General features: G+C 37.8%; 1 protein-coding gene across 15 annotated transcripts in view; it reads left to right on the top strand.

Annotated features, from left to right (window-relative positions):
- Bank1 (B-cell scaffold protein with ankyrin repeats 1) overlaps positions 1 to 24,941 on the top strand; it is a 290,528-nt gene that overhangs the window by 119,715 nt on the left and 145,872 nt on the right.

Genomic DNA, 24,941 nt, shown 5'->3' with positions numbered 1-24,941 from the left:
AAAGTTGACATGCATTGTCACCAGGACTTGGCTGGTGAGGTTCTTGTGACATTTTACTTACTAGTCATCCAACCTTGTGGACTGAGTGTTTAAATGTATGGGTATAAAGGTGGTAGGTGTTTCAGAATGGCCTGAAAGGAAGAGAAATTCTGTTGTACCCAATGTCTACCTAATGGACCTACTCTTTTCTTCACTGTCAAGGGCCAGAATAAAGTGTGGAAAGGTGGTTGTGGAGGCTCTTTGCAGAACCGTCAGTGTAAGCTATCATTTGCTGACTAGAAACCGTCCCTCTCAGTGGTCAGGCTTTGTGCTTGAGCTTGTGACAGTCACTCTTCCTGAGCCTTCACTCTGTCATTCTAAGCACGGGAAACTTAGCACTTCAGATGTTCTATTTGCTCTCTCACAGATGGTTCCATTTGATTTAGTAAACATTGGTATTCTATGTATTTACATTGAAGCATATCCTACTTGGCCTGTGTATTTTTTTGTGTCATATATCTGGAGGCTCACTGTGAGAAACAGCTGCCTTCTCACAGGCAGGTGAAGCAGCCTAGATTTACCCACTGATGATCATTTAACAACTTCATAAAATCTTTAATCATGTTGCAATTAATTAACTGGTCATCGTGTCTAGAATTTTTTAAACTCTGGCATGGAATACGACTCTGCATGTGTGTGTTCATGTGTGTAAGTATAAGTGTGCAGGTTGGAGGTTGACATTAGGTGTCTTCCTCAATTGCTTTTCACTTTCTTACCTGAGGCAGGGTATTTCTCTGTACATGGAGCTTGGGTTTAGCTACACTAGCTAGCCAGTCCCCACCCCACCACCACACCCCTGGGGATCTTGTCTCAGCTTCATGAATGCTAGGATTACAGGTAGCTACCCTATTTACCTGGATTATCTTATTGCAGATATGGATCCAAACTTGGTCCTCACACTATTGTAGCAAATGATTTATCCACTGAGCCATCTCCCCACTGAAACCATAATTTTAAAGAATCCCTTAAAACATAGCCCAACTATTATCTGTAGTTTGCTGTTTCAATAGACCAGACTACAGTGAATTTTAAAACTCTGACTTTAGCTGTCACTCAGATGCAAACAATAACCTATATTGTTTTAGGGAGTCTATTGGACTCTCCTAACAAACAACTCAAAATGGAGTTTCTTTTGCCTGATACTAGGAGTTTTATTAGATAGTCTGGATCTATAGGCTACAGTTTTAGCCCTTAGTGGCATAGCATCATTTAAACTATATATAAGCATTTGCATATATTCACATTTATTGCATATTTTAGATAAATAAAAATAATGCTGTGTAGCTTGTTCAAATATTGTTAGTATTATTTTTGCTCTACCCTCCATCTCCTGTACTGACCTCTATCCTTTGTCGTGAATTAAAGTCCTCCAAGTTTTACCCATTTTCCTCTTCATATCACTTGTATTTCATGGTTTTTTACACTGTTACACATCTCAGTTGTTTTCAAAGGAGAAGACTATTGATATATGTTTTTTTGTTACTTATGTTTTGATAACATTTTATCTATAAGATAATACTCTATCTATATCTATAAGTTTAAAGTCAGAATATATGTAAAGTATAATTATAAACAGTAAAATCAAAGAGCTGAAACAGAAAACAAGCCTATCTCTACATGCATAAAAACCATTTGTTAAACCAGGAAGTGCGTTTATACTGTGACTTCTGAGACTTTTCACTCACATTATTTTCTTTTCTTAATGTCTGAGTGTAAAAGTACATGATGTGCTGGAGAGATGGCTCCATGGTTAAGAGTACTTGACTGCTCTTCCAGAAGTCCTGAGTTCAATTCCCAGCAGCTGTATTGTCGCTCTACACCACCTGTAATGGGATCTTCTGGTATGTCTGAAGATAGCTACAGTGTACTCACATATATAAAATAAATAAATAAAATTTGAAAAGAATACAAAATAAAACAAAATGAGTACACAATGTGTGTAAGTATAGGCAAGTAGGTGCCACAGAGCACGTGGGGAGGTCATAAGACAACTACTTGGACCCAGTTCTCTCCCTTTACATTTACTTGAGTTCCAGGGATGTAAAGAAAGTCATGAGGCCAGTGTAACAAGCACTTTTACTGGCCAAGCCATCTGGTTGACCTCCTCCTTGGGTTTTTTGTTTGTTTATTTTGTGTTTTGGTTCCCTGCAGTTTTATGTGTGAGACATTTTAACACAGTCGTATGGGAAACAGGTTTGCATTTTTACTATTACTTTGTTACAGTTTGCTGAAACAGTCTAACAGGAAAGCATCTAGCCATTTCTGACAGGACTTGGTGAATTTCTCTGAGGAAAGGGGTTATAGGATTTTATAGTAAAGCATATGGATCCAATGTTTGTCTATAATAAAATATGTGCTCAATCAAATAGGGTAATTCTGCATAAAAGGAAAAGTAGAATTTTTTTGAAAATTGTGAATGCAGAAAGCTCCAGTCCCCACAACAGCTCAGTGACAAAAGAACATCTCTTTGGTGCTTGACCTTCTTGACTCTTGGTGGAGATAGCTAATGTCCAAATATGATTTGAAATATGAATAAAAAAGTCTACACATCCACATAAGATTTTAAATACCCCAAATTGTAGGTATCATAATGAAAACAACAGAAATCATGTGAAATTTGTGTAAAAAATAGATAAGTCACAAATAAAATATCAAATATTAGTATTAAGGAAATACATCTGAGATAAGAATGGAAATAGTTGCTGGAAGAAGGCAGAGTTTATGTGAGCTTTAATTTCATGAGTTCATAGTCATTTTGGTAACTGATTACTCTTCAAGCATACATGTGAGCTTTAACTTTCTTACAGTAAGGATATAGAAGAAAGACAATATGTCTATTAAAAATCTTTAAATTTCACTAAGATTTTCATTTAATGTCTATCAAGAATTGTTTGCAGAGCCCAAGCAACCTCAATCTCTTCATAATAGTAGATATTTGAAAATCTAGGTTTGTAGGTTGTCTATCTTGCAAATACTGTATTTTGTTTTTCATAATCATTTCACAAGTTAATATGCTTAATGCAACATGTTTGAGACATAGTTGAATTCAAACCAGAGAAGCTGTAACAGTGATTTCACCAAAGGTGTTTTGTTAATTGTCAGAAACCAATTAAGAAGACTGTTCATAGACTGTACCTCATCTGAATGGCCATTAAGAAAGACATTTCTCATGGCTATTAATACCAGTATGTGAGGCAGTTTACAATAATCTCTGAAGTAGTGTGGGTGTGGTTTACCAAAGCGAAGCAAAAACATATCTGTACTTCCCAGTAAAACCTACCCACAGGAGCCACAGTGATTGTTTTCGCAGCGTATAGCTATGAACATAAACGATCCCTGTGCTCAGAGTTTCTAGTATAGCAGCATCTGTGTATTCTCTCCTTACCTGTTTACAGGATAGAGTTTTGTTTTGTTTTGTTTTGTTTTAATTTTCCCTAATGACCCATTACTGTGCTTCCCTGTGGGGAATGAGCAGTGCCACTGGTTAGGAAGATAAAAGTTCATCTCTGTCACAGCACAGTTCATTTTAGGGGAAACTAAAGGTGAGGAAAACATCCGAGTAGACCTCAAGTATTGTTTCAGTTCCGACAAGTAAACATACCTTAGTTAGGGTTACTATTGCTATTATGAAACACCATGTCCAAAAGAAATTTGGGAAGGAGAGGAAAGTTTATTTGACTTATACTTCTTCCTCCATCATTGCTCATCATCAAAGGAAGTCAGTACAGAAAATCAGTTTAGAAATGTGGAGGCAGGAGCTGATGTAGGGGACCATGCAAGAGCACTGCTTACTGGCTTGTCCTTTCCCTAGCCTGGTTTGTTTAGCCTGCTTTCTTGTAGAACCCAGAATGACCAGCCCAGGAGTGACTCCACCTACAATGACCTGAACATTTCCAAGTTGATCACTAATAAATAAAATGCCCTACAGGCTTGCCCATAGCTCAGTCTTATGGAAGCATTTTCTCAACTGAGGTTCCAAGCTCTCAAATGATTCTAGCATTTTGACAAGTTGACACAAAACTGTCTAGCAGAAAACTCATTGTAGCATTTATTTCCCAAGTGAAATCAGCCCTTAATCCCAACAATCCAGATATCCTGTAATATTAATACGACACAATTCAGATTTTTTGGGGGTCTGATGAATTGTCTTTATAAATGTGAATTTTAATATATCAAAAGTACTACTTTATACAAATTATATATATATATATATATGTGTGTGTGTGTGTGTGTGTATCTGTGTCTGTGTGTGTGTATCTTATAATATCACTGTTTCTGCATTTGTATCAATTTCCCCTAAATGTATGATCAGTACTTTGTTAAGAATTGTTGGAAGATTAATGACTCTTGATAGAATTGCCAGTCTTCCCAATAAAAAGACATAGATTAACAAACTGGATACGCAACGAGGACCCTGCATTCCGCTGCCTACAGGAAACACACCTCAGAGACAAAGACAAACATTACCTCAGAGTGAAAGGCTGGAAAACAATTTTCCAAGCAAATGGTCAGAAGAAGCAAGCTGGAGTAGCCATTCTAATATCAAATAAAATCAATTTTCAATTAAAAGTCATCAAAAAAGATAAGGAAGGACACTTCATATTCATCAAAGGAAACATCCACCAAGATGAACTCTCAATCCTAAATATCTATGCCCCAAATACAAGGGCACCTACATACATAAAAGAAACCTTACTAAAGCTCAAAACACACATTGCACCTCACACAATAATAGTGGGAGATTTCAACACCCCACTCTCATCAATGGACAGATCATGGAAACAGAAATTGAACAGAGATGTAGACAGACTAAGAGAAGTCATGAGCCAAATGGACTTAACGGATATTTATAGAACATTCTATCCTAAAGCAAAAGGATATACCTTCTTCTCAGCTCCTCATGGTACTTTCTCCAAAATTGACCATATAATTGGTCAAAAAACGGGCCTCAACAGGTACAGAAAGATAGAAATAATCCCATGCGTGCTATCGGCCCACCACGGCCTAAAACTGGTCTTCAATAACAATCAAGGAAGAATGCCAACATACACTTGGAAATTGAACAATGCTCTACTCAATGATAACCTGGTCAAGGAAGAAATAAAGAAAGAAATTAAAAACTTTTTAGAATTTAATGAAAATGAAGGTACAACATACCCAAACTTATGGGACACAATGAAAGCTGTGCTAAGAGGAAAACTCATAGCGCTGAGTGCCTGCAGAAAGAAACAGGAAAGAGCATATGTCAGCAGCTTGACAGCACACCTAAAAGCTCTAGAACAAAAAGAAGCAAATACACCCAGGAGGAGTAGAAGGCAGGAAATAATCAAACTCAGAGCTGAAATCAACCAAGTAGAAACAAAAAGGACCATAGAAAGAATCAACAGAACCAAAAGTTGGTTCTTTGAGAAAATCAACAAGATAGATAAACCCTTAGCCAGACTAACGAGAGGACACAGAGAGTGCGGCCAAATTAACAAAATCAGAAATGAAAAGGGAGACATAACAACAGATTCAGAGGAAATTCAAAAAATCATCAGATCTTACTATAAAAACCTATATTCAACAAAACTTGAAAATCTTCAGGAAATGGATAATTTCCTAGACAGATACCAGGTACCGAAGTGAAATCAGGAACAGATAAACCAGTTAAACAACCCCATTATTCCTAAGGAAATAGAAGCAGTCATTAAAGGTCTCCCAACCAAAAAGAGCCCAGGTCCAGAGGGGTTTAGTGCAGAATTCTATCAAACCTTCATAGAAGACCTCATACCAATATTATCCAAACTATTCCACAAAATTGAAACAGATGGATCACTACCGAATACCTTCTACGAAGCCACAATTACTCTTATACCTAAACCACACAAAGACACAACAAAGAAAGAGAACTTCAGACCAATTTCCCTTATGAATATCGATGCAAAAATACTCAACAAAATTCTGGCAAACCGAATCCAAGAGCACATCAAAACAATCATCCACCATGACCAAGTAGGCTTCATCCCAGGCATGCAGGGATGGTTTAATATACGGAAAACCATCAACGTGATCCATTATATAAACAAACTGAAAGAACAAAACCACATGATCATTTCATTAGACGCTGAGAAAGCATTTGACAAAATTCAACACCCCTTCATGATAAAAGTCCTGGAGAGAATAGGAATTCAAGGCCCATACCTGAACATAGTAAAAGCCATATACAGCAAACCAGTTGCTAACATTAAACTAAATGGAGAGAAACTCGAAGCAATCCCACTAAAATCAGGGACTAGACAAGGCTGCCCACTCTCTCCCTACTTATTCAATATAGTTCTTGAAGTTCTAGCCAGAGCAATCAGACAACAAAAGGAGGTCAAGGGGATACAGATCGGAAAAGAAGAAGTCAAAATATCACTGTTTGCAGATGATATGATAGTGTATTTAAGGGATCCCAAAAGTTCCACCAGAGAACTACTAAAGCTGATAAACAACTTCAGCAAAGTGGCTGGGTATAAAATTAACTCAAATAAATCAGTAGCCTTCCTCTACACAAAAGAGAAACAAGCCGAGAAAGAAATTAGGGAAACGACACCCTTCATAATAGACCCAAATAATATAAAGTACCTCGGTGTGACTTTAACCAAGCAAGTAAAAGATCTGTACAATAAGAACTACAAGACACTGAAGAAGGAAATTGAAGAAGACCCCAGAAGATGGAAAGATCTCCCATGCTCATGGATTGGCAGGATTAATATAGTAAAAATGGCCATTTTACCAAAAGCAATCTACAGATTCAATGCAATCCCCATCAAAATACCAATCCAATTCTTCAAAGAGTTAGACAGAACAATTTGCAAATTCATCTGGAATAACAAAAAACCCAGGATAGCTAAAGCTATCCTCAACAATAAAAGGACTTCAGGGGGAATCACTATCCCTGAACTCAAGCAGTATTACAGAGCAATAGTGATAAAAACTGCATGGTATTGGTACAGAGACAGACAGATAGACCAATGGAATAGAATTGAAGACCCAGAAATGAACCCACACACCTATGGTCACTTGATTTTTGACAAAGGAGCTAAAACCATCAAATGGAAAAAAGATAGCATTTTCAGCAAATGGTGCTGGTTCAACTGGAGGGCAACATGTAGAAGAATGCAGATCGATCCATGCTTATCACCCTGTACAAAGCTTAAGTCCAAGTGGATCAAGGACCTCCACATCAAACCAGACACACTCAAACTAATAGAAGAAAAACTAGGGAAGCATCTGGAACACATGGGCACTGGAAAAAATTTCCTAAACAAAACACCAATGGCTTACGCTCTAAGATCAAGAATCGACAAATGGGATCTCATAAAACTACAAAGCTTCTGTAAGGCAAAGGACACGGTGGTTAGGACAAAACGGCAACCAACAGATTGGGAAAAGATCTTTACCAATCCTACAACAGATAGAGGCCTTATATCCAAAATATACAAAGAACTCAAGAAGTTAGACCGCAGGGAAACAAATAACCCTATTAAAAAATGGGGTTCAGAGCTAAACAAAGAATTCACAGCTGAGGAATCCCGAATGGCTGAGAAACACCTAAAGAAATGTTCAACATCTTTAGTCATAAGGGAAATGCAAATCAAACAACCCTGAGATTTCACCTCACACCAGTGAGAATGGCTAAGATCGAAAACTCAGGGGACAACAGATGCTGGCGAGGATGTGGAGGAAGAGGAACACTCCCCCATTGTTGGTGGGATTGCAAACTGGTACAACCATTCTGGAAATCAGTCTGGAGAATCCTCAGAAAATTGGACATTGAACTGCCTGAGGATCCAGCTATACCTCTCTTGGGCATATACCCAAAAGATGCCCCAACATATAAAAAAGACACGTGCTCCACTATGTTCATTGCAGCCTTATTTATAATAGCCAGAAGCTGGAAAGAACCCAGATGCCCTTCAACAGAGGAATGGATACAGAAAATGTGGTACATCTACACAATGGAATATTACTCAGCTATCAAAAACAACGAGTCTATGAAATTCGTAGGCAAATGGTTGGAACTGGAAAACATCATCCTGAGTGAGTTAACCCAATCACAGAAAGACATACATGGTATGCACTCACTGATAAGTGGCTATTAGCCCAAATGCTTGAATTACCCTAGATGCCTAGAGCAAATGAAAGTCAAGACGGATGATCAAAATGTGAATGCTTCACTCCTTCTTTAAAAGGGGAACAAGAATACCCTTGGCAGGGAAGAGAGAGGCAAAGATTAAAACAGAGACTGAAGGAACACCCATTCAGAGTCTGCCCCACATGTGACCCATACATATATAGCCACCCAATTAGACAAGATGGATGAAGCAAAGAAGTGCAGACCGACAGGAGCCGGATGTAGATCGCTCCTAAGAGACACAGCCAGAATACAGCAAATACAGAGGCGAATGCCAGCAGCAAACCACTGAACTGAGAATAGGACCCCCGTTGAAGGAATCAGAGAAAGAACTGGAAGAGCTTGAAGGGGCTCGAGAGTCCATATGTACAACAATGCCAAGCAACCAGAGCTTCCAGGGACTAAGCCACTACCTAAAGACTATACATGGACTGACCCTGGACTCTGACCTCATAGGTAGCAATGAATATCCTAGTAAGAACACCAGTGGAAGGGGAAGCCCTGGGTCCTGCTAAGTCTGAACCCCCAGTGAACTAGACTGGTGGGGGGAGGGCGGCAATGGGGGGAGGATGGGGAGGGGAACACCCTTAAGGAAGGGGAGGGGGGAGGGGGGATGTTTGCCCGGAAACCGGGAAAGGGAATAACACTTGAAATGTATATAAGAAATACTCAAGTTAATAAAAAAATATATAAAAAAAAAGAATTGCCAGTCTTTCCTAGCAACAGGAGAATGCTCATTATCCTGAGTGAAAGGAAATAAACACTTTGAGAACAAGGTCCTGATGCCAAATCAAAATGAGATTCAGCTCACAATATTTGCATGTCTCTTTTGCCTCACCTTTTGGTGGCTATTGTTTTGAGCAGGATGAGCCCCCCTCAGTGTTAGTTTAAGCCACTCCCCACTTTCCTCCTGCCAGAGGAGAGCTGAGTGTCACATGAGGTCACTGGCAAATGGGAAATGCAGACAGCTCTGATCCTCATTGTGTTGAACGTCATTGTTGCTCCTAGGAATGCAGCCATGAGCTCAAATGACAAGCAACAATATGATTTTGATTACCTCTTGGCTCACTGGGTAGTGATTCCAATGCTTGCTACATTAAAGTTAATTGGATAACATAGATAACATACGTCCATCGTGGGAGTAACAGCAAGTGATAATATTCATGTTCTTTCAGTTCTTGTCCAGTACAGATGTTAAATATTTGTCAAGGTTGAAACAGTGCCTCATTATACACAGGCACTTCGTTATCTCTGACATATTTGCTTCAGATCGCAGCAGTTCCAGCATCATACTAAGAACTACATTCCCGACTATGGTGGCTAAATAATCATTAACTTCCCTTGGGTAATTCTCAGATTCCTAACTTCTCACGAACTTCCTAAACTTCAGTTCTCCCTCTTTCCCCCCTGGCTTCTTTCTAACTAACTCATGTAGAACTGACTGTGTCTGGAAGTGCCATTTAATGGACATGTAATTCCTATCTGCAAAAGAAGTCACAAATCATAATTAAAGTGATGACTCTTGATACTAGAGGGTTGGAGAATAGACCTCGTGAAATAAGCACAGTGTTTTTTATCCTTTAAAAGAGAGGTAGGCCACTACCAACTTTTCAAATTTTATTGGTAAAGTATGCATCTTGCATTTTTTTTATTCATTGGGTTTGTGTTTCTGTCTTGTTTTGTGAAGACAGAAATGTGTTCTGTAATCCTCTGTAGACTGAATATATACTTTCTATCAATACTAAAGCATGATTACTTCTTTAAATTGACATAAAGGTCTCTCTGAATTCATATTAAAAGCATATACCTTAATATTAAAATGGAAGGAATATAATCAAATAGCAAAGCCCATACCCTGTACTGTGGCTCTCATCTTCTTTTGATACCACAGCACCTTCTCTGTGGTACATTTGGATATGAGATAGTTAACATTATGATTGACTTACAATTTCCCTAAAAATGTTGTATAAAAGAAAAGTAAATGGTCCCAATAAAGTCTAAAATTTGGGATTCCTTTTACATAAATTAGCTCTTACTTTAGCTTCAAACCAAGAGCATCCCTAACTTTCATCACAGGTCACTTTTATTTACTGACTGATTCAAGCAATATGGCTGAGTAAATATGAGATACCAAGCACACTTGAAATCCAAAAGAAGCCAAATCTTCAGCCTAATAGGCCAGAGTCTTGGGGTTTTTATTTCCATGGTGAAAAAATATGACCAAAATTTGATAGGGAGAAAAGGGTTGATTTCACTCCAAGTTCCATATATCAGTTTATCATCAAAGGCTATAAAGGTGAGAACTCACTCAGAGCATGAACCTGAAGGCAGGAGATCATACAGAGGCCATGGAGTAGTGTTATTTACTGGTTCAATCATCATGGCTTGCTCAGTTTGCTTTTGTATAGAACTCAGAAATTCTAGCCCAGGGGTCGTACCACCACCAATGGTCTGGGATTGCCTACATCAATAACTAATTAAGAAAACACTCTACAGACCTCCCTACAACCAAATTTTATAGAGGCATTTTCTTAATTGAGGTTTTCTCCTGAGATGACTTTAGTTTGTGTCAAGCTGACAAAAGACAAATATCCAGCACAGAGGGTAAAACAAAAACAAGGAAATTATATTTTATGGGATGTATCTGATGAGAACTAGTGTTTAAGGCCAGGATGACGTAAGTCTCCACCTTGTATAGAATAGCACTTAAGAAAATTTGGAGTGGGTATTATTTTGAAATAGATAGTTGAAGGAACTAATCCTTGAGAAACAGCGTAAGAAAAATTTATTAGTTATAATTGAATTTTCCAAGAAGAAATAATAGTGCACAATAATACATTATGGTTCTATTCAGATACAAATTTCATAAAATAAAGTTGAAAATTCAGTATGAAAATTTAGGAGAGATGATTGTATTTAATATCTGCCTGCCTGCCAGTCCTTCTGCCCCCCCCCCGTGTGTGTGTGTGTGTGTGTGAGAGAGAGAGAGAGAGAGAGAGAGAGAGAGAGAGAGAGAAGCATTTTTATCAGTTAGACATAAATGTTTATTACCACTCACAAGCAGTAAGCTGAGATTCTTGATTTGAGCCTGTGGCTGAGATTTCAGCCTAAGCACACACACATTTCTTCCATTATTAGTGTTTAATTTTCTTTTCTCCGTTCTGCCGAGTCCACTTATTCAAATCTGGCTCTCAGTAAAACATCAGTAAGCCAATTAATCCATTTCCTTAATGAGAACTCTCTCTTACAAGAACGGGTAACTGCACAGACTTATATTGAACACATCAATCTTGTATTTGGAGGAGAGAATGCCAATTATCTTAGCAATCTGGTTCATTACTGCCATATTGGCCACATTGCTAAACAAGCCTACAGCACAATTCAATTGCTCTGGAAGGGTTAAGCACTTGGGGGTTGAAATTTCTGGAGAGCCTATTATGTGCTGGCCTAGGTTAGAAATTTATGCATCCTCCATCATTCTGTGTTTTCACTGTCCTTTAAAGAATGTGTATTTAGTTTATATTGTAAGGGGAAAAACACTTGGCAAGTTAGTGAACAATGGGACAACAAGTCCTCCCAAGATAGATAGCTACACCCTATAGTAAGATCCTACATACGTATGATGTATCATGAACTTGTTAGTGACTGGGATTCTTTCCAATGTCAGAATAGTTTCAAAGCATGAAAGAGAAAGGGAGTGGAATTTGAATTAGGACAAAAGGAAACATGTGCATACACACACACACACACACACACACACACACACACACACTCACACCATTTTTTATTCCCATCTAAAATCTGCTTGAAGTAGTATCAGATTGCTAAAAAAGTCAAATTGTGTACATAAAAGGTCTTTGGATTTTATCAAGTCTTAGCATCACAAGTTCCTTATTATAACCCTTAATATTTTATTTGCTTTCTGAGTGAATTATATTCATAGTTAGTCTTTTCTAGTTAAAAGGTCAACTATTTGACTTGTAAACATCCGATATTTTATTTTTCCTTTCCTGTTTAGTCTACCTCCTGAACTGAAGATAGAAAATAATTATGATCATTTTTCCCTTAGATAGGTTAATCTAGAGCTTCCTTTCAAACAGGGAGGCATATGAGTGCTACATTTTGTTTTAATGTATCTTTATTAAATGAATTCTTTCAATCCACAACATTTGTCTTAAATCCCCATAATCAAGACAGCCTGGGATTCTATTCACCATGTCCTTTCCTGGCTACATTCTTGTTGATTATAGGAAAATAGTTTTAAAAAATATTAAATAAGTAAGGGAGATTCAGTGCTAAATGCTGTGAATACTCTTTTAAATTTTTAATTAAAGCCTACTTACGAGAAATAATAATGAATTCCTCACACCATGCTCAATACCGCATATTGTGTCAGTAAAACCCTATTCCGTGTGCAGCATTTTCACAGCGTACCCGAAGCAAGTGCTTATGTAACTAATGCACTAATAAATTCAAGTCTCCAAGCTGGTTCCTTCACCAGACTATGAATTTAATGAGACTCTGTCTGCCTGTGGATATATATTAGTGTTTAGACATTGGTTTAATATTTTTCTACAAAACTGTACATATATATTTTCGTCCTTCCATGCTCCACACTCAATGACAGTCTCGAGGGAGATACTCTCTCTCTCTCTCTCTCTCTCTCTCTCTCTCTCTCTCTCTCTGTCCTTCCCTCCCTCCCTCCCTCTCTCTTTCTCTATCTCTTTCTTTTTCTCATCCCTTCTGTCTGTCTCTCTCGCATACACACACACACACACACACACACACACACAGTAGTGTCACAGTCATAGTGATGTTAAATCACTACTCTTATGAGCTCACAATTTGTTGTCCTGTTTTTCATAGTCTGTAGCTGTTGTTTGACATAGGGCTGTATCTAACCTGTTACACAACTGAGGATGACTTTGAACTCTTGGTTGTCCTGTGGCTTCCAACTCTTAAGTGCTTGGATTATGGGCCAGTGGCCCCATTACCTGTTTATTGTTTGTTTTTCAAGACAAGGTCTTTCTGAACATCCCCCTTGTTCTAGATTACAGGCATGTACCACCTCTGCTCTCTGCTCACATTTACATGCAGAGATACCCTCACACCCAATCTTTGGTAAGAGAATCAAGTGGTAAAATCTTTAGCCATTATAGAAGAGTCTGAAATAATAGATTCAGCAGTAAGTTGCAAAGGACTTCTGGAGTATTAGTATCTGTTATGTTATGATAACAGCTCTCTACTCTACTATAATCCTCAATCTGTGAATGAAGAAACTGAAGCACAGAATGGTGAATCGACTGTTTCCATAAGGGTAAGAAATAGAATTGAGTTACATAAATATATATTTTATATAATGTCTATGACTACATAGGATAATATTATAATATATATTAAAATATATAACTTACATAATAGATATAAATACATAACTTTAAGGTCAAATATATTAAAGAGTTCAATTCAGAACTGAGTCTAACTCGGGCGTTTCTGTGTACTATGTAGTGTCTCTATAATCATAGGACAAGAAACTTGGATTGATGTACACACCAATAATCCCAGCAGTCACGATGCTGATATAGGACGAGAAGAGCGAAAGCCTGAGCTACATACTGAGAGCCAGTCTCAATAAACAAAACATTAAAAAAAAACTAAATAAAATATAAATGTAACTCACCAAAAGAGCTATAAAATAAAAAAATATCCACCAGTTTTGATTTTGTAGATTAAATCAAATAATGATTCTCATCAGTATAATTTCCCACTGATATCTTTAGCTCTGTTCCATGCCCCAGTTTATTGCTACAGTTTCACTGGCTGTTAAAAGTGTTGTTAGAGTTAATATCATGGATATCCCTGACTTCACCACTGGGTGTCCTGACACTTGGGAAAACTTTACTGGAGTTTCTTCTGTGGTAGTTGACTTCAGGTGAATCTTCCTCAGTAGATGAAATGGAGAGGGTTGCCCTGCCTGATCTGGAAGAGTCTCATCCAACAACCAGAAGCTTGAAAAGGGATGCCCTTCCTTTTATTAGGACTTCTGCCTTTCTACTTCGACAGAAGCCCTGGCCTTTCTTGTACCAGTAATCTGACAGACTCTGGGCTAGACTACCCTGTCAGCAGCCCTGGTGCCAGGCCTTGGGAACAGAGAAGAACACACGACCATATTTTAGATTGTTTACTGCTTTATGACGACAATCCTCTACTAATATGCCAAGTAACAAATGAGGAAATTGAAGCCCTTTGAGTCTCCAAATTGCGAACTAGAACCAGTTCTTAATTAATCTTATAATTCCCTGTGGGTTCTGTTTCTTTGATTAACTCTGACCAATGTATTAATTTGATTTAAAATGTCTTGCTGCCAATTTTGATCATAATTGCCCCATGGTACAAATCTACCGTGTAAGGAAACATCTGATTATAGATTAATCATGCCACCTTATATAGTTGCAGTTGAATCTATAATCAAATGTTAAACCTATCACCTGGGGAGAAAAGGAAGGTGTGCTAGACATAAAATTAATGACATGGAGTTCCAGATGATCAAAAAGAGAAGCTGAGAGATAGACCACATACAAACTAGTAAAAATCTGTAGCAACTTTTGGCCACTGATACGACATCCAGGCTAGAAAAGATAGAAACATCAGTCCCACATGAGCCATTGGCAGGTATCAGAAGCACGAAAGAGGCTAGGACAATGCCAGTGGCATGGATTACCAAAGCATCAGCTTAGACGTATCATTCAGGTTACTTTGAGAAATTTTCATTAGCAATTGCCCCAGCTAGTCTAAATGTAGAAAATAACAGACCATAGGGTACCCAACTACAATGGAACCTCTATACCTAAGGATCAGGCGAGACCCGTTATCAAGGAGGGAGTCAAAAAATTGTAAGTGCCAGAGGACAAGGGCATGTGCTGAAATAATCTTCTGTATGTGACAGGAAAGCTACACCCATAAAGTCTCAACAATGTGATTATAACAATGATAATATCAGTAAAAAGCTTAACACAGAGGGAGGAAGTATCATAAGGCCCACTTCTAGATTAGGAACTCCAAGCAATTAATGGCTGTTGAGAAAGAGAGAGAGGGAGAGGGAGAGGAAAAAGAGAGAGAGAATATTAATCAGTCTGTCTAGGCACCAGCTTCTTGACAGGTTATCCAAAACCAAGTGATCAGTCTAAACATATATACATGTAATCTATGCTAAATGGATTCAGCAAGCTACACTTAAATATACTATGGTTATGCATATATATGTATGTATTGATAATAGTGTATATGTATACATGTATGTAATTCTGTATCAATATTAGAAAGAGGTCATGAATTTGAGAGTGTTTTGAAGGAGACATAAAAGGAGTTACAGAATGGAGGGTAGACTGAAAATTATATAAATATAGTATGCATGTGGAAATTCTTTTTAAAAAATATTTTTAATTAAAAAGAGAAGAACACAAGCTCCTATTTACCTGAATTCTCTGTGCCTGAATTAATTTTGTGTTGTAGGTTAATGAACAGACTGAGGTAAATATAACAGAACAAGACTGGGGCCTCTTACAGTGTTGATGAGAGACATAGGACCAGGTACTTCAGAAGTCCCTAAACAGGCTCTCGTTATGCAAAACAAAAGAGTAGAAAATATTGGAAGCCACAAACCACCTAGAAGGTTATTAAACACTAGCAAATTATTTTCCTTGGTGATCTGAGGGTAGTTCTTTTGGTGGCGTCTCTACATCCCTGCACGTATGCTGGGAACCTAACACGCCCTGAGAACATCAGGCATACCTAGGCTCTGCTGATTTCCTGAAGTGCACAGCAGACAAAGAGCCTCAAGCACCTCAGAAGAATTGGCCAGTAAACCATTTCATTTATAAAATGAGAGTGATACCTATTGATGATTGGCGTACATTAAGTTCCTTAAGTTCAGTCTTCCTCTGAACTCTACAATAAACACAGAAGAATACTGTTAACTGTTCTTGTGGCTGAAAAGATAAGCTTAGTCTCAATGGGACAATTGCATAATTTTGAGAGGAGATATGGAGATCGAGGAAGTGCTTCATTCTTGAGACTAAGATTCCCACACCTACCATCCTCATCTATGACTAGAACCTACAAGTTCACTACTGGTGTTGGGTCATTTAAATACAACTTAGGGGTGTTCACATGCATATATGCATGTGCATGTGTGTCAGTGGTGTGTATATCTCAAAGTGGATTTTAAGTCTTGTTATGAAGTGCAAAGATGTAGTAATGACATGTAATAATACTCCTTTGAGGCTTAGACATCTTCTTGAGGTTTAGCGCATGTTTGCTTTGTAAGGTTTGTGTCTGTTACAGAACCAGGAACAAAGATTCTTTATAGATAACAGATCTTAGGGTGCATTATAGTTTATTACTATTGAAAATTTTTGCAATGATTGATTGTGTGTCTATGTGTGTGTGTGTGTGTGTGTGTGAATACACAATGGTATACATGTTCTCTAGCATGAATATATAGATCAAAAGACAACTTGTTGGAGTCATGTGTTTTCTTCCATCAGAATGGCTCTAGAGCTTGAACTCAGAGAGCCGCGTTTGATGACAAAGGCCTTTATATGTTGAGCCAAAGAGTATCATTGGATCTACATGACTTTTAGAGTCATTGACATTTTGGAATTATTTGAAATAAAACCAAAAACCAAATTAAAAAAAAAACCAAATGAACAAAGAAACCCACCATCACCATCACCACCAATAATAACAACGAACCTTAGAATTCTAAATCTCTAAGCCAGGAAAAATTATAAGGGCACTAAGGAGACATGCTCTGGATACATGTGAGCATTTGTGGGCAGGGAGCAAAGGTTTTTCTGCCACAATTGTCTACTGTAACTATTCCTAGGCAATGTTTAGATTAAATGCATAGAAGCACAGTGAGAAATTTGTGTGGATAGACTTAGATCAAGCTTGGAAGACACTGCAAGGAGCTAGGAACATTATTCGGTTGGGCAGTCTTTTACCTCAACCATTTGCATTTGAACCTTCATTATCTGATGAAGAAAGGGAAAACGTAGGCTCTCCATTAACATCTTTAAATGACGTCTAGTCTGGAGCCAATGCCAAGGATGCAAAAGGCAAGCAGTGTTAGGGAATTAAGAAGCTCCCTATTTTATTTCTGCCACAACATATGTGAATTTTCAGTTTATCTAAACATAGCAGGCAACAATGCCTATTTAATCATTGTGCGGATCAATGAGCTAGAGAGCATATACCTTTGTATTTGACATTCATTACCTATGGTATAAGTGTAGGATATTCATAGAGCCCAAAAGGAGTTAACCTCCCTCATATCTTTGGCATTGACAAAGTGGTCCAAACTGAGGGAAGAGTAAAATGATAAATTTTAGAAAACCAACTTAACAGTTATTTGTTCATATTGCAGTGTTGGGAACTGAATCTAGAAAGACTAAGACAAGGCAGTCTAACACTAAGTGGTGTTCCAGTTTGGAAAGTTTAAGTGATAGAAGTGCTATGGTAGGGGATGAACCTGAAGATAAGGACTCCTCTGGCCAGGCTAGTGAGCGGTTGGATGAAGCCTCTAGAAGATGGGAATGATGCTGGAAATCAGGTAGAATTTGGAGGGCACAGAGTACTGGATATGAGTTACAGGAATAGGTGGAACAGTAGAAAATGGGCTGAACTAGATGAGTTAGAACTAGAAGCATAGAGTATTCCAGGAGTCAAGCACTAGCCTTTTCACCAATATGGTCTCAGGATTCACTGCTGGCTTCCACCCTTTCTTTGGGACAGCAAACTATCCACAAACAGGATACAAGAGGGAGTACTCCATGCGAATCTTAAAAGGAACAGTAATTAGATGCACTGAATGCAGAAGCCACTGTATCACCATTGGTACTAAATGATGACCACAGAAGCTGTCCTACCCGTTGATACAGGAAAGGTAGTTGCTGGTCTGAAATGCTTTGTTCAGTTTTCCCCAAATACAGCTAAGAGCTTGATAGAGGCCTAGTTTGTAATCTCACCCAATTCCATCCTCCAAATAAAGAAATAAGAAAATTAGATGTGCGTTTTGAGATAAAAGTGATTTGCAAAAGTGGTCCTCCAAACCCACCAAATTGAGCAAATTTAAATGATCAGTTCAAGTACATGTACTAATTCCTTTTGGGTAGCTAGCCCAAGAGTAGGAGGCCTTGGGGAATAGAGCCAGCAAAATCATTCTTGTCTGGTGGCAGATGACAGCCTCTACCTGCAATAAATTGGAAGAGGCTACGGAGCTGTCCAAAGTGCCAAAATAAATAAGAGTCAGACCATTTTCAGCTAATCACAGTCCAGCTTCAGTAAATAGAACTCTACCTTTTTCCATTTTCTCTTTATGTCCCTTACCTTTTGAGTAGCATGAACAGTAAATATCATTGAAGCAATGACTTTATACATGTGGGTATGAATATATTTCTATTTATAGCCTTTCTCTATTAGCTTACAGTTTGGATTTTAGTAAAATATCTTTAAATTTGTATATGATTTTTCCGTATGTAATTCTATTTCTTTAAACAATTACACATATGTGTGTGTGTAGCATCAGAAAAATCAGTGACTACAGTTTGCCAGACACACTATCACTACCATTTCCAGAGCATATAGACGATGTGCTTCTAAAAGTAAAACTGGAGACAAAATTTCAATTTATGTGTTTAGGTCATCAAACAAAACAAAAATTTGTGTTTTCTCTAATGTGATGTCTTACCTCCTCGATAGCACAAGACTATTATCTTTTGGGGGAAATATGCACATATCCTATGCGGCATCAGTTTATTAAAAAGCAAAATTAAAAGCATTAGATTCTGTGGGTGAGCAAGACATGATAAAACTAAGAAGAGCTATCTGGTAAGAATAAAACAAATCCATTAAACGTTCTGAAAATCTCTGTGTAGGTTCACTATTTATTGTAGATTTTTAATCTTTTAAGTTATAAGACATATATGGAAATTTTATACTATATTGTCTCAACTATTGATGGTCTGCATTAATTATACTGTAATCTCTGTTCCATTTCAAATACACGTATAAGTTGTAGGTGAACTAATGCAAGGAATAATTGTTAAATGGATTCTATGGAAGTTTCCAAAACAACTGTCTGTTGTGGGGACAGGAATGACTACAAGAATGATTTAGAAAACTAATGGAAATAATATTTAGAGTCTCGGCTCTGTTGGAGTAACAGGTAACATATTTAACACCCAGAGGAAAGTCAGGAATGCTCCACTGAGGGAAATTTTAGAATGTATTTGGATGTTTGGGTTTGTGTGGTTTTGTAATTGTTGATGCTTTGCAGAAGAACAAATCCATGGGGGAAAGTACACTAAAGGAATGAACAGTGAGTGACTCCACCATTGCTTCCTGTGTTCAACCCAAAATTAATATTAGGCTGACTCTGTAGCATAATACAGGTGAGTGTCCTCTGAGACTCTAGTCCTCCTGTTACATGGTACTCTCTTTACAAGCATATCATCATATATCCTAAATAAAATTTAGTGTATATGTGATTATGTAGTGATTATGTAAAATACATCAATGCTAATTATAATAACAGAGTGTTAAACCAACTAGAAAATATAACTACATAAAAGAATAAATAAATAAAAACTAAGAAAGGAGCATAACATGAATTCGAAGAGTAAAAATCGTGTCTCCTATTCTAGTTTAAAAGCAGTAGACATTTGTACCCAGGTCACATTGTTATAGTGTGGAAAAACTAACAGACAGCCATATGACCGTGAGTGAATTAATTGAATTCGTGAGAAATAGATCATCCAGGTTTCCTTATAATCACTTCTGGCTTGTTCTAGGTGATCTGAGTCTTTTGGACCATTAGTTTCCTCTTTAAAGAAAAATTGAAACCCAGTGTCTTAATATGTGACTCATTTGAACCACCATAAATATATTGTATACTATGCTTTGAGTCTAAATGTTACCAGCAAAGCTGTCAGTGTGTGGAGTCAATACACCTGAGATGGGACATCTCACGTCTAGAGAAGGAAAAGGCATGTATTAGTAAGAACTGGGATGGGCCTGTGGACTGCTCACAAGCAGCCTTCAGAAGGTTAAACAGCTCTAAACATCTTTGCATTCAAGAGTGACTGTGGTCTGACCACTTATATGAAATAGCTCTTCTATTTTTCTATCCTTTTTTCTGTCTATCTTTTGACCCCTATGTTACCTAGATGAATGGGTTCCTGACTGTGCACATGAAATGCTAAGAGACTACCCTGGAGATTAGACACACGTGAGGGCCCAAGGGAAATGTTCATCACAATCACTGAAGGGAAACCATGCATTCCACTGATGGGACTGAAAAAACAATTATGAGACTCATCGTCACATGCATTCCTAAGTCGTTTCAGAAGCCAGAGGCAACCTTTGCTTTAGGTTTGTAAAGAAGTTGTTTTGTTTTTGATCTGTTTTTTGCAAAGCAAGCCATCAGGTCTGGGTTGTGGTTTGATGATAAGTAAAGGCCCATCATATATAAGGTCCTAGGTTCAGTCTCTAGGACTGAAGGAAAAATTAAGATTGGTGAGGTTGGTGTAGCCAGTGGCTTTGTCACCATAACTTAAAAATCTTTCTAATTTCTATGTCATTAGACTAATTCATACACAAATCATAGATTCCCTGGATAGCCCTCTAACGAACACTGCTGTGTCTATACTGATGGTCTAATGCCCGTTTAAAACCACACTGATAGGTAGACTTCTTGGGAATTTTCACCTAGGCCATGGTCTACATGTACACTCACTTCATGGGAGGCGCTCAGCTGCCTTTCTCCTAGTGGAACCATGGGGAGCTCCTGTGTGAAAGAGCCACATTCTCTCTGTAGTTTCCTCTTAACCACTCTATTCAAATTGCTAGCCTTGACCCATAAGTCACTTGTAATTCGAATTTCCCTTTACTTTGCACAGCTTTCTCTTCACCTATGGAACTTATCTTTTTTTCTGGAATATTCATTGTATGGAATACCTGTGATTTTTCTTTTGTCCATCCCTACACTATCCACTCAAGAATCTAAGTGCATGAGACAGCGATGGTTGGTTTGCTCTTGTTTTGAAATTCTCTCTAGGGTTGATAGGAGCAGACAATGTAAATTACCATGGTGAAAGAGAGCACCTGTGCCGCGATTTAAAGAGCAGAGCAATGGAAGCCATAAGAAAAATTCTTAAGGAGTCAATTAGGAAAACATCCACACCAGCAAATTGATTTGTGGATGTAAATAGAAATGTAAGTCTTTCTGTGCATTGTTAATTTTCTGAAAAAAAATCCTTGGCTCATTAGTGGCCCCCAGGACTGCTCATTAGCTGTGTGGAAAGAAATATACCATTAACACCTTAACCCAGGGCTCATAATCAACTTTTTGAGAAGCTATTTATATTAATTTTTGAAAACTCTATGACATTTAAAGATAGGGGCAGAAAAAAGAAATCATCTTTGAATTTACCACGATTATTATTCGATAAATCACCAACTGTTACTGGAAGCCTTATTTTAAGTGGCATCAGAGTTGATAGACCCTACCATCCTATTCCCATGTAATTAGTGTAAGGGAGTCCCCAGGGAATCTATGAATTATGGAACAAACCCTCTCACTACACCCACATTAAGTTTAATAATCAAGAACTTAAAAAAATAAAAACTTGACACCACATAGATGAGCCATTATTCTATGACTGACACAGAACTCCTACAGAATCTCACTCTGAGCCCTGGGATGCTAGCAGCTGATGGCATTGGACCCCATGGTACTCTACACCATCTTGGTCTGATGGTATAGACCATCAGTATTTTGAATTGATTCTTAGATCTGTAAGATTAATTTTGCTCCCTAAATATGTCTGTCTCTCTTTGAATTCTGTTTACCTGCTCTGCTGTAAGTTACATGTTTCCATAAAATCCTATATTGATTAAAATACTTGATTTAGGATCCTATACCAGCAAATGCTACCAGAATCTTAAAGGCTAATTCTAACTACCTAAAACAACATACATTAAAGAGCCATTTTAATTTCTTAAAATTTGTGCAAATTCCCTCAGTAGTTTTGGAATATCTGTCACCAAACTGACATTGGTTCACCTAAAACATATTTGTATTCAAAGCAGAACAAAAATTACAGTGTAACTGAATCACACCATTAAAGATGGGGACAATAATATCGCTTTGGGTGATGTGAGTCTATTTTCCATTCTCATTTCTGTCTAAAAATATTGAAAACTACTGTCTTAAAGTATGACTCATTTGAACCACTATATATATTGAAAATTGTGCTTAGGGCCTAGATGTTACTAGCAAGGCTATCAGTGTGAGGAGTGAAAAGACAGGACATGTCACTCCTACAAAGACAGAAAGGCATTCATTCGGAAGAGCTGTGATGGGCTTTGTGGATTGATCACTAATTACCAGCCTTAAGTTCAGTAGGTTAAACCTCTCTGAACATCTTTGTATTCAATGGTGACTATGGTTCAAGCAGTTGTTTAAAACAACTCTTCCAATATCTTTTGACCCCAAAGTTACCTAGATGAATAGGTCCCTATCTGTGAACATGAGATGTTAAGAGACTCCAATGGAGAAGATACACATGTGAGGAGACAAGGGGAAATGTTTGTGGTAATCACTGAAGGGAAATCATGCATCCCTTTGAGGGGATTGAAAAGCCAATTATGAGATCCATCATCACTTGCATCCAAAGTGATTTTAGAAGCCAAAGGCAAACTTAGCTTTAGGTTTGTGAAGAAAGTTTTTGTTTGTTAATGGTTTGTTGGTTTTGATTTTTTTAATGTCAAAGCAAGCCAATCAGGTGAAGTCTTGGGTGTCGTTTACTGATAAGTAATTACTTACCACATATAAGGTCCTAGATTAATCTCTTGCATAGAAGGAAAAAATTATGATTGATGACATTGGTGTCATCAGTGACTTTGTGGCCATAACTTAAAAAACAAATAGCAAAAAATAAAGCCAAAAAACCCTCCAGTTTACTTTTTATAGTTTAGACCACCAGGTCTCAACCTGTTATCCATAACCCCTTTGGAATGTCACATATTCGATATCCTGCATATCAGATATTTGCAGTAAAATTCATAACAATAGTAAAATTACAATTATGAAATATCAAGGGAACAATTTTGTGTGTGGGGTTCACAACAACTTGAAGAACTATGCTAAAGGGTTGCAGCATTAGGAAGGTTGAGAACCACTTCTGTGCCCTAATTGATACACGAAACAGAGATTCCCTGTACAGTCCCCTAATCGACAGTGTGACTGACTATACTGGCAGTCTAGTGTCCTTTAAAACCATGTTCTTAGCAGGACTCCTGAGAGATTTTTACCAGTGCCATAGCTTTACATGTGCACTCCCTCATAGGCAGTACTTATTGCCCTTGTCATAGCAGGACCAGCGGGAACTCCCATAAGGAAGCCCCACCTTCACCAAATGGTTTATTCTTGCCATTATTCAGATTGCTATTCTTGGCCCAAGTCGCCTGGAATTCCAATTCTCCCATACTTTTCTCAGCGTTTTCTTTTTGCCCTGCAAAGTATTCTGCACTATTTAACCTAAAATATCCACAATCATTCATTGTCTACCCTAACGCTACTTCAACCCAACAACATCAAAGGCACGAGGACAGTGGCCTTTGTTTTGTCTTAATCATTTTAAAATTCCCTTTTTTAAGGTTTAAGGTACACCTTTACATGCATCCCTGAGGAAACTTTTAGGAGAAAAAAAATATATATATGTATATATATATTCACACTAATAAAAGTTGGAAAGTTTGAATTTATCAAGCATCATTTTTCATCTTTGACAGTTAAATTAGTAAAGCTATTACTACTACTTCAGGGTTTCTTTTGAGCTGCATTTCTTCTTTGTTTTTAGTTTGAGTTTTGTAACTGACTCTGATAATCAGCCGCCTTTAACTGCTTCTCAATTCTTAAAAGAGAGCAGCGCGGTACAGTTCCTACGTCACTATTTTGAACTTCTCCAGTAATTAGAACTTAGTGGTGAGAATAAGAAGAATCTTTCTGTCAGAAGGTAAGCCCGAGAACCAACATGGAGAGCAAGAGTAAGCAGGGATGTGTCAGTCAGCAGTGCTAAAACATCTGGGAACCCACCAGACTCAGCATCTTTACTTTTCTGCTATTTCTAAACTTGGCAACTGGGGACTCTATTCATCCTTAATTGATTCTGCAGCTGCATCATCCAGTCATTCTGTAAAAATTTTCTCACTCCACAGCCTCAGAGCATGTTTTAATGCATGATGAAAGTCCAGGGCCACCAGGCAGACTTTTTCATTACCCAAGTAGAAAGCGCCCCTAATAAACCACACAAGATCGCAAAGCCTGAGGCTGGCATCACGAGGCTGCTCTTTCTGTGAGAACTCTCTAGAGGCTGGAATTTCTCTGTAGGCTGTTATATGCTAAGAGCTGGACCAGAGAGATAGAATTAGAAAATAATATGAATAAATGGAAGAGCTGCACACACGGCTTGACATTGTTCTCTTATGAAAAAATAAATAGGCAGGCAAGTGAAAAGGCAATCCAAAATTGCGATGTATTCCCAAGTTCAGTCACTATGTAGAGAAAATTGTGTCATTTCTCTTCAAAGGATATCCTGAAGAACCTATTATTTTCAGGCTTATAATGTCATACTTTGGTGTTCATCTAAGGTCAGACATGGAACGCAAAATAGAGAGC

The sequence above is a fragment of the Rattus norvegicus genome, chromosome 2 (genome assembly GCF_021556685.1).
Source record: "Rattus norvegicus strain SHRSP/BbbUtx chromosome 2, alternate assembly SHRSP_T2T, whole genome shotgun sequence".
NCBI classification, from domain to species: domain Eukaryota; kingdom Metazoa; phylum Chordata; class Mammalia; order Rodentia; family Muridae; genus Rattus; species Rattus norvegicus.
This window is presented reverse-complemented; position numbering and strand designations above follow the sequence as displayed.